The sequence below is a fragment of the Amblyomma mixtum genome, chromosome 9, assembly GCF_055824585.1.
Source record: "Amblyomma mixtum isolate Tamu chromosome 9, ASM5582458v1, whole genome shotgun sequence".
Classification (NCBI taxonomy): Eukaryota; Metazoa; Arthropoda; class Arachnida; order Ixodida; family Ixodidae; genus Amblyomma; species Amblyomma mixtum.
Window position 1 is genome coordinate 18,201,013 of NC_143020.1, and position 13,491 is coordinate 18,214,503.

General features: G+C 45.4%; 1 pseudogene; it reads right to left on the reverse strand.

Moving 5' to 3' along the window:
• LOC149328418 (lipase member M-like) overlaps positions 1-13,491 on the reverse strand; it is a 58,964-nt pseudogene that overhangs the window by 21,939 nt on the left and 23,534 nt on the right.

Sequence of the window (13,491 nt, forward strand, 5' to 3'; positions counted from 1 at the left end):
TGCGTATGCTCACGAGCGTGCGTACTATAAACATTGCATGCAGAAGCTCTGCCCAGTGCCCCTGCCCTGCCTTAGCCTGCCTTAGGCAACAGAGACTTGCAATGAACTTTCTATTCACATATTTAAAAGACAATGGACATCTCGATAAGCTTTAAATTCACTTGCACGTTACCTTCTTGCATTCTTAATGCAGTGAACTTCGTCAGCCCATTTGACGGACTATGTACTTACATCAATACTCGCCATTGCATCCTTAGTACCCATTTCATCGCCGCATTTTATCTTCTTTTTTTTTACCTCTTCCACACTGCTCTCCTTCTGTCTTTCTCTCCCAAATTCCCTTCCCTACGCAGAGTAGCATGCCACCGATTTTTCAACGCCGGCTAAATTCTCTGCTGTTCATTAAAGAGTCTCTCTCTCTCTCTCTCCCTTGACTGAATTTCAAGCCGGAAAATGACTAACAGTCATTCGGTACAGTCCCTCGCATAATTTGAAAAGGAGTTGAGAAATATTGAAGTGGACGTTGTTTTTTCTGCTGTGGAAAAGCTAGGAAGTTTTTGCGCGTGAACAAAACTTGGGAAAACAATCCCCGAGTGCCCGAAGAAACATGAGCTCAAATTTCGGGTGTCAAAAAATTTTGTGTATTCAGTTCTTCTGCCGTGTAACAGTTTTGAAGCGAAAAGCTTCACTAGGCTCGTCAACACCGCGCTTCGCGTGAGCCACCCCTCGGCGCCGCCGCGGCGCGCGCTACGTCGCTACTTCTCCTCGTAGCCACCGGTTTACCCCTCGCCTTTGCCGCGCGGTCTCCGCCGCCGTCCCAAGAGGAGAAGGTTCTTTCGCAACGCGTTGCGAGAACTTGTGAGTGGCGGCGGCGGCGAACGTCGCGCGCTACGTCACCCTTCTCCTCCTCGCCACCCTTTGCCGCTGCCGCGCGGTCGCCGCCGCCGTTCCAAACAGGAGAAGGTTCTTTCGCAAGGCGTTGCGAGAACACGTGAGCGGCGGTGGCGGCCGTAGAAGAGGCGCAGACATTCGCCATGGAAGGAGGAAAAGAGGACCCAGAAGTGGTAGTGAGGGAGCTGGCAACTGCGCGCTCGCCGACTCGCCACCGTTTGCCCTTTCGTTGCAGCCGCGTGCTTACCACAGTTGCTATGCATGCGCAAGGAGGGCTAATAATGCGCTTGCCTACACCTTAACGTTAACATGGTGCTCCCAGTGCATTGTGCGCGAACTGCCACAGCCATGACGTGAAACAAAGCATAAGTGTGGCTTTTCGCTTGTCTATTCAGGCTTAACCAGAGCTAAGCCACTGTCGATTTTTTATATTGGCCAGGCTGGGCAGTGCCTAAGCTCAGGCACCACAGCCACAATGTTGAAAACGCAGATGCTCGTAACCTTTGCGCCCATTGTCGTGACTGTAAGTCCATCCCGAAGTTCGAACATTGCTGTGTTGTTGCTAGAGACAAAGATCAGCTGTGCCGGGAAATAATGGGGCCACAGATATCAAGAAGCAACGTTATAGCTGTGTAAGTAAAATTGGCAGATTGGCAGATTGGTTTTTGAGGAAAGGCAATAGCACCGTATGTGTCACATATCTGCGTGGATGCGTGATTCTCGCCATAAGGGAAGGGATGAAGGTGGGAGTGAAAAAAATAAAGATCGAAAGGGGTGCCGTAGTAGAGGTCTCCGGAATAATTTCAGCCACCTGGAGATCTTTAACTGATATCGCACAACACACGGCATCCTTTTGCGCTCCGCTTCCATCGAAACGCGGCTGCCCAGTCTGTACCTTCAAAGATATTACATCCTGCTATCAACATATCCATCGCCTTTACCTTCGCCCACGTAAAAGACTCAAGCAGGGAGCGGCTCTTTCTCCGCCTTCTCACCAATATATTGTTGTGCCCGGCAGCACTAAAACATTTTGACCCCCCTTTAGGGGCAGCTGCCCACACTGCACTGCGGTGTCTTCTGACACCTCTAACATAGCGTGGGCCTGCCCCTCCAACCCTGCTATTCCCCCATCCCCAACCCACATTGGTGGACTGATAGGCGACCCTGCTCGGCTGCCACGACTTACAGGCCCAACAAGCCTCAGTCGGGGAAATTGATTCTTGAGGCAAAACAATGCCGCAGTACCTGTCTTATATCTCTTGGTGGATACGTGAACCGCGCAGTAAGGGAAACGAGGATGGTGCGATTGAAAGAAGAAAGAGCGAAGGAGGTGCGTAGTGCAGGTCTCCTGAATAATTTCGGCCACCCGGTGATCTTTAACGAGCACTGACATCGCACAGCACACGGGCGCCTTTTGCGTTCCGCCTGCATGGAAACGCCGCCGCCCCGTCGATATTTTTTGGGGAAAAAGAATTTCTTTTTTATAACTGTATGACTTAGCCATTGCTATCTTGCTGGTTTTCTGGTGCATGTGAGTGTACTCATTGCGATACTTCTTATTCAGTTATTCGATTGCCTTACGTTTTTTTATACGCGCAGCGCTCCTAATGAATGCCATTTCCCCATTGTTCCCTACGTTGTATCCGTTTTTACTCTTCCCTCTGCTCACTTCTTATTCTGAGTGACGTTGCACCGCCTCACGTCCATCATCAGTGCATGTTCAAGAGGACAGTAAAGAGGTGCTGAATACCCCGGCTGAGTTAAGCAGGGCCAGAGGATGGCGCTGGCGATGTTCTCTGATTACAGCTGCATTAAATGAAATGATTGCGGCACGTGGACAGAGATTTATTTATTTATTTCGGAATACTGTCAATCCCATCTTGGGATTTTTACAGGAGAGGGCAAAACATACAAATACAGGTTCAGTGCTAATTTTTTTTTAAGAGTAGAAAATAGAGGCAAAACATGCAATACAAATGGCAATAATAAAACAATCATGTCATCAAACTGATGATGTCAGATTGTTGCAGTTCGAAAGCAATAATTTCATGAATCATATACTGACCGAGCTTCTATACTTCATTCATTCACTTCAGGCGTCGACTATGCATGGGAGTCATCGACCCGGGTCGGAGGCGTTGCGACGGACTGAGGCGTACACACCTGTTAACAACGGTCGCAGTGGGTGCGCTGACACTGATTTCAGTCCATTTTGCAGCCTTTCCACAAAGTGAGGAGCTGACCAGGCGACTAGACATCGTGCATTTGTGAATGGACGCAGTTGGAGAAGATTAAGCATAATGTTTTATTATCAGCTGCCACTTGCACCAACTTCAGCGAGCGCTTGGCGGCTCACTTCAAAGCCGAAAATTCTCTAGTGCATGGGCGGAACTTGACTGTTTCTTTTCAGGATTCTCCTTCAGCGCGACTTTCCAGAGTGTCGATCATTGGCAGGTGGAGGAAATGCGTCGCTCGGTAGCCGAAGGTAAAGTCCAGGTGGCGGAAGTCCGCTTGCGGTAAGATGTTGTTGAAGAGCAGCCTTGAGCCCAGCCTCTCTGCGAGGCTAGCTACGTCGTCTTGGGTAGCGATTATGTCTCCTTTGGACGCAAAAAGAGTCACGGGAACGGTGATGCGCTTCACTGGGTAAGCAGGAGGCCTGGTCTGAAAAAATAACCACACTGAAATTGCTAACCTTAATGATAGTCACAGCCTAGGAAGAGAAAAGCGATTTCACGAACCAACTGAATACTTAAGACATGCAACGCAAGCAAAACATCATCAATCCAATACTGTCGCACTTACTGGTCAACATCTAAGAGGCCTATCTCGTTCTTCGGGGAATTTCTGTCATGTGGTGCCAGTTATGTCACCCAGACAGGCTGTTGCTTAAATGACGGATTAAAAGCGCTCGAAATAAATGGCAGGATTTACACTAGCCACGCACGCGACAGCATGCAAACTTATTCCTCAGTGCGAACAATGAAAAGTGCTCGGCATGTACGCAAGTCAGCGAAAGCGATAACTGTACGAAGCTTCTGTCATTCAAAAAAGAGAGGACAAGTGCTCGAGCGTGCCTTCGCTTCGCTTATCGAAGAAAGAGATAGGGTTGTTAGACATGGTCCAGTAAGTCTGACAATATCAGGTTGGTGCTATTTTTGCCTGTGTTGTATGCCTTCTGTATGTGTTACGATATCGCATGGAATACTTTCAGGTGTAAGTTCCGTGCTCTCTAGCGCGCCTCTTCTTTTGTCTTGTTTTTCACGCCGTTTCCTCGGTATCATAAATAGCTTTGTTTACGTAATTCATGAAGCTACAAGGCAGCATTTGTAAACTGTGGTAGCAAGGACGTGCGAAATGGCCAGTACCATCGATCACGTATAGATGGAATTATTTTCTATATTGTGTAGTGAGAACATACTCTTGCAAATCTCTTTGTAAAGTATAACACCCTTGTTCACGTTTATCGAGCTCACTCAGTGGAACAATTGATATTTCGAACGGTACGCCGTGTCCCTACAATTGAGGCTTTCCCTAATGGCGCACATCGATAATTTTCAGCGCGCGGAGAAGGTTCGGTGCGTGGCCTCGGGCACCTGGTGCCACAGCTAGTGCTGTGAAACTGTGTAAAGAGATGGAGGTGGGGTGTGACTGACGATGACCTGCGGTCTGTGCCGCTCATTTTCGATGCCATGCCATGCCATGTAACGGACCTATAAACTAAAGAAAGACGGCTACCTTCACCTGGCGCGCTTCGCTCGCTGTATTGCCGAATTGAGTGCGGAAGGCAACTGTAGTTTAATTTTAACTATATTATTCTATTGATAGTGTACCATTACGATGATTAGATCTTTTACGCTAAGCAGTCACAAGTTCTCTAAAGCACCATCCGGTTAGAGAACATCGCTGCAAGAAGCGCGTCAATGGCGTCGGTGCTAATTATTCTAGCTTCCACGTTGCTGATAAGCTGATGGGCATTTTTTTAAACATCGAATTGTATATATGGCGAAATTTTTCCCGCACTGATAGGATGTGAATATTTCAGGTTTCACTAGTGATCTTTGTAACCGAATTCATGAGATCAGTGCATGTACGGCTATACTTACGGTGCCGAATGAGAGTGCATTCTGAGCAGTTGGATTTCTTAATAATATCAAGAAAATATATTCTAGCACTGCCTATTCGATAAAAGACAAAAGTAGGTTTGCATTGGGGTGCAGAAGGTGTACACGGGTCTTTAAAGACTCCGTAATGAAGGGCTGCGTGGAAGAGCTACGATTGTTTACCGTCAAATCATGTCGCAAAGCAATCGTTTGTTACTGTAGTTTCGCCTCCTCGAAATACGACCGCCGCAGCCGAAATTCAACATCTCCGCCTTACGCATAGCAGCCCATCTCCTAGCCGTACTACGGCGTGGACCAGAAGTAGGGAAGAAATAAAGGGCTTTACACGGGGATATAGGATTAAGAAGTAATCCTAAACCTAGAGTAACAGTGCCCGGAAATGCTGAAAACGCATCGCGTATTTCTTCTTCCGCAAACAAGTCTGTAAACACGTCTCGTTTGGTGCCCATGAAGTTTTGCCAGGTGTGCACAGAAATTCATGCGGAATGTTTCAGGAACTAATTCTATTACCCTTTGGTTCAATCAAAATTGTATAACGCACGCGAAGTGAGCATACGCGCAGGGGTGCAGTCTTAGGCCTCCAAGCTATGAAAGCCTTCCCGTTGCAAAGATATTATTGTTTATGCACCACTGAACCCAAAACAACAACACAAGAACAACAAAGATATTGTCAAAAGCGGGATGCAGAAGGGCACACGGGAAGCAGAATCACGGGATGCAGAAGGGCACAGAGGACTGCGCCTATGGTACTGTTTGAAGTCTTAAGAACGATCTGTCGGCTTGTTACACGAACTTGGCTATGCACCAGCTACAAAGCCTTCAGCACTAACATACGTGTGCCCGGCTTGAGAGCAACCGCTAAAGTAGAAGTTGTTTAGTTTTCATGATATTTTTAAGAAATCTCAATGAACTGAAGAGGGACCAGGTACCATTACCACTTGAAGTGCGAGCTTGCTTGGTAAGAACACACGCTATACGAATACGGATGATGGTTTCAGGCTGTTCCTTTTTCCTTTCGGTATTTGCAGGTACATGGTACATCACAAGCTTGATGTCCCTCGGACGTTCTTATTGTTATTAACCTGCCTGTGTGGAACTGTATATTAGACGTTGGCCCTCACGACAAGTGCGTTGTCATCGGAAAATGGACGAATACAAGCGCGAACAAGACAGCGTTTGTGTTCGTGCATTCTCTGGCTGCGCTGGTGTCGTTACTTGTAAGCCATAGGCTAACTAGATCGAATTGCCAATCTGCTTGTCACCGCGCTATTTGTGCTTACACAAGTTGTTGATATCGACAGCCTTCTACAAGAATTGATATATTAAGTAACTTTCTGTTTGATTGAAATGCAAGTACTTCTGGTACCAAATGCATTTTTGGTGGAATGTTTGAACATGAGGTACTATTTTGGAATGGAATGAGGTACTATTTTTTTTTTGTTTTTGTTGAAGTGGTATGAAGATGATGTTGCACATTGTTCTTGCCCCCGCCTTATGTAATGCCCACGGGCCCTTAAAGCTTGTATAAATGAAAGTGAAAGTGATACTGCCGGGTTTCGCTGAAAGGCCATGTATAAATGGTAATCATCTCGTCTGCCGTTTGCAACGTTTTTGAGAATTCCCTCATAAAACTTCATATTTTATGCACATACGTGGAATGAATGTGGTATGTACATAACATATGCAGTTATGCAAGACATGACACTCTCAATATACCTACCTCTTCTAACCTGCCGTCCTTAAGGAACGAAAATTAGGAGCTTTGATTTTCTTTACGGGGAGATCATAAGTTTAATTTTCTGTCATGTGTGATAGGGGGCACCATAACCTATGTTATTAAAAATAAAACCTTTATTCGTCCCTTTTTGTTCTTCCCATGTATATGAACGCAGCATTTGGTGCTTCATGTCATATACACAGCTTGCCATTTCCTGTAGCCTGAAATGACTATGTGCGCAGCTCCTCTGGTTATAGAATTGCGTGAATTTTAGCACATGGTACTTTATTGTACTCCTCACTTGAACGAAGTGGCGAAGGTTCTGGTATGAGGTTCCTATAGGATAGTGGGTGAAAATTACCGGCGTCCTTGTCTGAAAGAAACAGGCCTTTAAAATATTTCACTTCAAGTGATATCGTTGATACGATGGGCAATCTGGCCACATTCTAGAGCGCGTTGGACTGTTCTGCATTCAATATATATAGTTACATAACAACGCATACATAGCGGTCATGTTCATTAAAATGCAATTTGAATTGTTCAGTTCCAGTTTGTTTAGTTTTGATTTTGCAGTCAATGAGCACTGTACAGAAGTAAGACATGATGAGAAGAAAGACAAGACGCAGTTCATTTTTGCTCTAGCACTGCACACCACTTTATTTTAGGCCTTAGACGCGCTTTATATATCACAATTTGCCTGCTCTTTGTTAGTTTGAAAAGCCACAACAGTTTTAGGAATGTTTCTTTTTTATACAGTTCGGAAGGACTTTTCTAGCTTTAGACAACTTTAAAATCTTGGCTTCCTTCTGATTGCGTGTATTGAGCTGATGAATTGAAACCTTAAAAATGACATAAAGATGCATGAAAAGCGGGTAAAAATGTGAAGAGAAATTCAAAGCACCGCAAAAGACGAAGATGAGGCCCACTGTATTGCACATTGATCAAAATTTTGGATTGAAAAAAAGAATAATGTCGCATCTCTCGTAGTCTTGCCGTAATTAGTGAGGCAGGAACACACGTACGCCATGACTGTGCGCGCTGCTTTCTTGTTTTACAACATTTTTTATAGACCATTATGGCATCACATGTCACTCTACCGGCAGTTAATACCTCAGTGTGAAAAAGTGGAGGAGGAGGACTCCAGAATGACAACTGGAGATGTTTGCCGTGTAATGTATTCGGCTCACTACTACGAGGGGGAAAGATTAAAAAACTTGACGGGACACTTCAGCTCCGCCTTACGGGTGTGGCTTGATGTCTTTAATGGGTTCCTTCAGCCGCTTGGGGTACTCTTTGCATATCCCTTCGAAGAGGTTCTGCTTATATGCCCATGTATGCGGAATTAGTCATTTTCTTTTGCACGTTCAAAGATCCCGAGGAGTCCTCATACCACAACTGGCGCAATGGTGAAGCGTTTAAGCGATGCGGCACTTTCTGGCATGTGCAAGTGGCTGCTTCAAACACAGCTAGCTATGCGACTTCTGAGTCCCAGGTTGCTCTTCCCGATCAACCTCTGGCGGCCCATCGTTAATTTGCGTGCCTCATGCCATGGTGTTCAGTTTCTTCCCAGTACGGTGGACACGTTGGATGTCGCCCTAGGGACCGGGAACGTAGGTGGCTGGTGGCCCAGAGGCTATTTCGTTCACAAAGATGCCGCCGCTGGCGACGAGGCGACGATGTCGGATATTCTGTAGAACAGTAGCATTAAAGCTATTGTGCTAAAGGTCACAAGCACATATTGCGTTCTTCATGAGAGGCATGTGATCGCGATCACCTTAAGAATCTCGGAAGGGCTTTCAGCGCACGCAGCACGCGAGCTATACACGCCAGCAACAATCCGTGGCACGGGAACTGGTTCACGCAGCAATGCCCGTGCCATGTTCTGCAGCTTGTATTCCTGTGCGATTTCGGTTGTTTTATTTAACCTGATCATGAAGTGACTATAACTTAGGTTAAGCTACATCTAATGCTTCATTCTAGTTACCTGAGCATTTCTACGCGTCCTCACCAAGCAGCAGTGCCCGTGTCGTGTTCTAGTGCAATTATAACTGCTTACAATGTCTTTGCCTGTGCCGTCTGGAAGGGAGTAGTCAACGACCATTAATTTCATGCAGGCGCGTCCTCCGAGGAAGTGCGATCGTTCACATGGATGCAGAAAAAGATTATTCATTTCTTAGACGAGGTTCCACATTAGGTAATGCGATTGGAAAAATGTTTTTGTTTATTCTCTTCACGTGGTGTAGTGCGCCTTGTGTTCTCGTTGACATGGTAGAGGACATCGCTTTGATTTTGACCTCGAGAGGTCATTTTGGAGCCTTTTTTCACTTACACAGCGGCATTGCCTTTTCTAGGTATCTATTCACGCGTAGGTCTGCTGGTTGCCACAAATGTGTGGAAATAGCAAGTGCGTTACATTGTTCAGTTGCTCGGGATTCGACAGCAGCGTGATGGCGAGGAGCAAAGAGCACGGCTGCCCTTGCAAGACCCTGCAGAGAAGCTCTGTGACCTCTCTGGGGGCACTGGGCAAGTACAGGTACCCACTGTCTCCCAGCGGATCGAGAAGAAACTGCGAGGGAACAAATTCAGCCATTGAGTTAAAAACTAGCTACTTAGCGAAAGCTTTATAATATAAAACAAAATTTACAAGACGATCTCTATTTACAGGCATGCAAATGATCAGAACACCGGTCAGCATCGAACGCCAAGAAATCAGTAGTCAAAACAGCACCTTCAGCAGACCATAGGGGAGAAAATTGAAAAAAAGGAACCATTTGAGAATAAAACACAGGAAAAATATTGAGGAATTTTCGGAAAGTAATAGTTCGCTAAAGGGTGCGAGAGCTGTGGCTGACGAAATCTGAAAGGGCCAACGCTTTGCTTGTGCAGAAAGGACTCTCGTAGCGGACAGATGTCGAATCATGCACAGAAAGTGTTTAGCGCCTGATGACGAAGGAAATGCGAAAGATGAAAAGTGCGCAGTAGCAGAGCTATTCGATGAGAAACAGAAGAGCTCGCGTCACACGAACAAATAGTAGGGCCGAAGGACAGTGCATATAAAAAAGGTAAAAAAAAACAGGAAGTGTAACAAAATAAAACAATCTCTGAGTCATCTAGTCTTTTAGAAGCCATGTATTTTGCTCTGAAGGTGAACTTATAAGCTTGAAAAACCCGATAGCACAGATCGAAGTAACAAAAAGTAGCATATGTAAGTTCAGCTTAACTTTGCACAGTGAGTGTAGTCAACTGTGGCACAGCTAAGTTATTTGGCGGACTGGACCGGTGATGCACTTGGTGCACCAAAGAGAGGATTGAATGCTCGCTCGACGACTGAGCCTTATATCCCGCAGGAGCTCACACGCGACGTTGCTGCTTTTCTCTGTAAGCATGCACACGTCTACGACAAAGTTGACGCTCTTAGCTGCGCCATGACTCAGCATCACCTGCTTAAGCAGCGGCCCGAGATACCTACATGCGCACAGCCATGCGATCACGCGTCGCTACCTTGCCGCCTCCTGCAGACATTCAGCTGCCCTCAGAAGCGGTAATACGCGGTCCACCAGCCAGAAGAACATTAGCAGGAGCCGCCGATGGACGCGCCGCTTACATCGAGATTCGAGCGACACCATCAGAAAGCGAAGAACGAGACGCGCGGGCTTGAGCAGCTGCAGTTGAAAGCACAACAGCTTTTGGCTGCAAAAGAAATAACCACTAACAGCCAGAAATCCCAAGGTTGCCCGTTGTTGTGAATGGCATCGCACCTCTGGAATCAATGCTGAAACATTGGGGTGATCATGGTAGTGCGGCCGACACTTTCTGAGAGTCGAAGCGGGTTCCTCGCATGGACAGGCCAGCGGAAGAAACATCATGACGAGGTGAACGAAGAAAATTTTATGTTGTATATTTATAACTGGTTCGGACAGCAATTGAGCGAGGGAACCGATGGTTTCTCCAGGCGGGGCTCGCTTGGTGACGATATGCCGACGTCATCTGGTGACGTCTTTTACTGCAGTCCTTGCTCAGTATTTCATCTCGCGTATCCGTAGTAGTATTGAAGCATGCTCCGAGAGCTGGTCGACACTTCCGACACAGCGATGCTCCGGAATGACGCCAGCCGCTCGGCAGCTGCAGCGATAGGGTGACTAAACGTTCTCTCGTATTGCAGGTTATGTTGCCTTGCATCAGACTGTTTCGCTGCGGTTCCAATCCTCGGGCACGTATGAGCGTGTTGCCGACTCTCACCAGGCACATGGCTTCAGCAGGTAGCGAATAGCCGTAGGTATAATTGAAATAGCGCCTGGCGGAACCGCTTACTGCAACCTAATGGCGCGAAGTTTTTTGGCATGACAATATAAAGCTCATCCGACTACGTTTTCTTTTCATGCGGAAAAAGAAAGCAGTGGTCAATCTCGTACATTATAGCTATTTTATTATCGTTGTGTTTTGTTGGGTTTATTGGCGCATAAGCAGCTAAGGCTATCATGCGCCAAGAACAAGGTATGGAAAAAATATGCTTGAGCAGAGTTTGAAAACAAAGTGGATAAAAACGGTGATGTAAAGGGCCTAAAAGTTATTTTTACTAACTAGCTGATGAAAGACAAGAATTTTAAAAATGTCTGATAGCAGAAACTTTTAAAGGTTGGGTTGCCTCCGCAGACATCCTTGGCTCGGCAAGGATTTCGAGGCTCCCAACAACTCAGATAAAGACCTCAGCCTCCTTCTCATGATTGAGAAAGTGGCTGAGGTGTATAATTGTATGTAGCGAAGCACAGGGTGAGTAGATTAGAGTTGATGAAGAATACTGGCTTCCCTTAAAAAGCTAAAAACACAGGGTATACTGACAAGTGCATCTTCGCCTAAAATCAACGCTGGATGAAAAGGAATGTGTTCTTTGTAAAAGGTAGTGAAATGTTTTTTTCCTTAGTGATTCAAGTTCTGTACATGAGAATATATGTGGTTTACTGTTAGTTCATCTCCGCACTTTTCACAAACAGGTTTGTCTTTCTTTGTTAGCAGGAAGTTGTGTGTGAGATGTGTGTGTCCAATACGGAGACGGCATAAAATAACTTCGATGAATCGTTTTTGGTGTAAGCATGATTTCCATTCGCCTAGGATGGGTTTTACTAAATGTAGCTTATTTTTTTCGATATTCCATTGCGACTGCCATTTATTTCTTAATTTTCACTGCACCAACCTCATACCATCTTTGTAAGGAATGTACACTTTCATTATTTCTTTGTTCCGAGCTTTTCCAGCACATTCATCTGCCTTCTCATTGCCATTGATTCCAATGTGACTGGGAACCCAGCAAAATTTTATGTCTTGTCCCTGCATTGTGGCGCTTGTTATGTTGTGTATGATGTCACCAATTAGTGGTGTCACTGCATTTCTATGGTGAAGTGAGGTTAGTATGCTCAGAGAATCAGTGTAAATGATACTGTTTTGAATGTTCTCATTTATTATTTTTTCTACAGCCACCGAGACTGCGTAACTCTCGGCGGTGAATATGGATGCGCACTCAGGCAGGCGTACTATTTTTTCCCAATTAGTCTGAACCACAGCACTTCCGACGTAGTGTGCTGATTTTGATCCATCAGTATAAAATGCTTCGTATTCTCCGTATTTTTCGTTTAGTGCTAAATACTCTTGTAATATCTTTTCATGCGGTGTATGTTTATTCCGGCATTTCTCTTCAAACCGGAAAAGAAATGGCCTGATTGCGAGGGGTCTGTTGGTAAATAGTGTTCGGGATGGGCACTTTGTAACGAGTGGATAACAGATGTGTTTAGGCTGGGAACGGATCTCTAAAATTTATGAGCATGTGAGCGTTGTTCTTCTGTCTGCAAGTGGTGGTTCATTGGTTTCTACGTACAGGCTTTTTATTGGTGACGTCATTTATGCACCAGTTGAAAAGCGCAATCCCAAATTGTGCACAGGATCCCGTCGCTTCAAGTACGATGGCCTTGCTGATCCATACACTATGCAACCATAATCTAGAATGGAACGTACTACAGAGCGATAAATATGTAAAATACATACCCGATCAGAACCCCAGTGTTTGCGTGAAAGGACTTTCAGTATGTTAAGTGCTAGCGACGCCTTCTTTTTCAGTGCGTTTATGTGAGGCAGGAAAGTTAGTTTTTTATCGAAGGTGATGCCTAGAAATTTGTGTTCCTTTTTGAAAGGCAGCTCAGTTTGGTTTAGGTGTAATGTTGGATTTGTGTGCAAGCCTCGTTTGAGTGAAAAAAGTAAGGCCACTGCTTTCTGTGTTGAGAACTGGAAACCATTCTTGTCTGCCCATGTTGCCATTTTGTTGATTTTAAGCTGTACTTGTCGTTCGCATGTGGATATATTGGAAGATGTACATGCTATCTGAAGATCATGAACATACATTGAATACATAATGGACCTTGGGATTCTTTTTCTAATAGAATTCATTTTTACAACGAAGAGAGTTGTGCTTAAAATGCACCCTTGAGGAACTCCATTTTCCTGAATGAAGTCCCTCGAAAGGGTCGAGCCTAGGCGGACATTAAATGAGCGGTTAGACAAAAAGTCTTTAATGGAGTTGAGCATTCTGCCACGGATGCCGAGCTCAGCTAAGTCCTGGACAATCCCGAACCTCCAGGTTGTATCATATGCTTTTTCTAAATAAAAAAAGACACTAAGACAGTGTTGTTTGTGTATAAAAGCTTCTCTGACAGTATTTTCAAGGCGGACTAAGTGATCTGTAGTAAAGCATCCTTTTTTAAATGCACACTGATG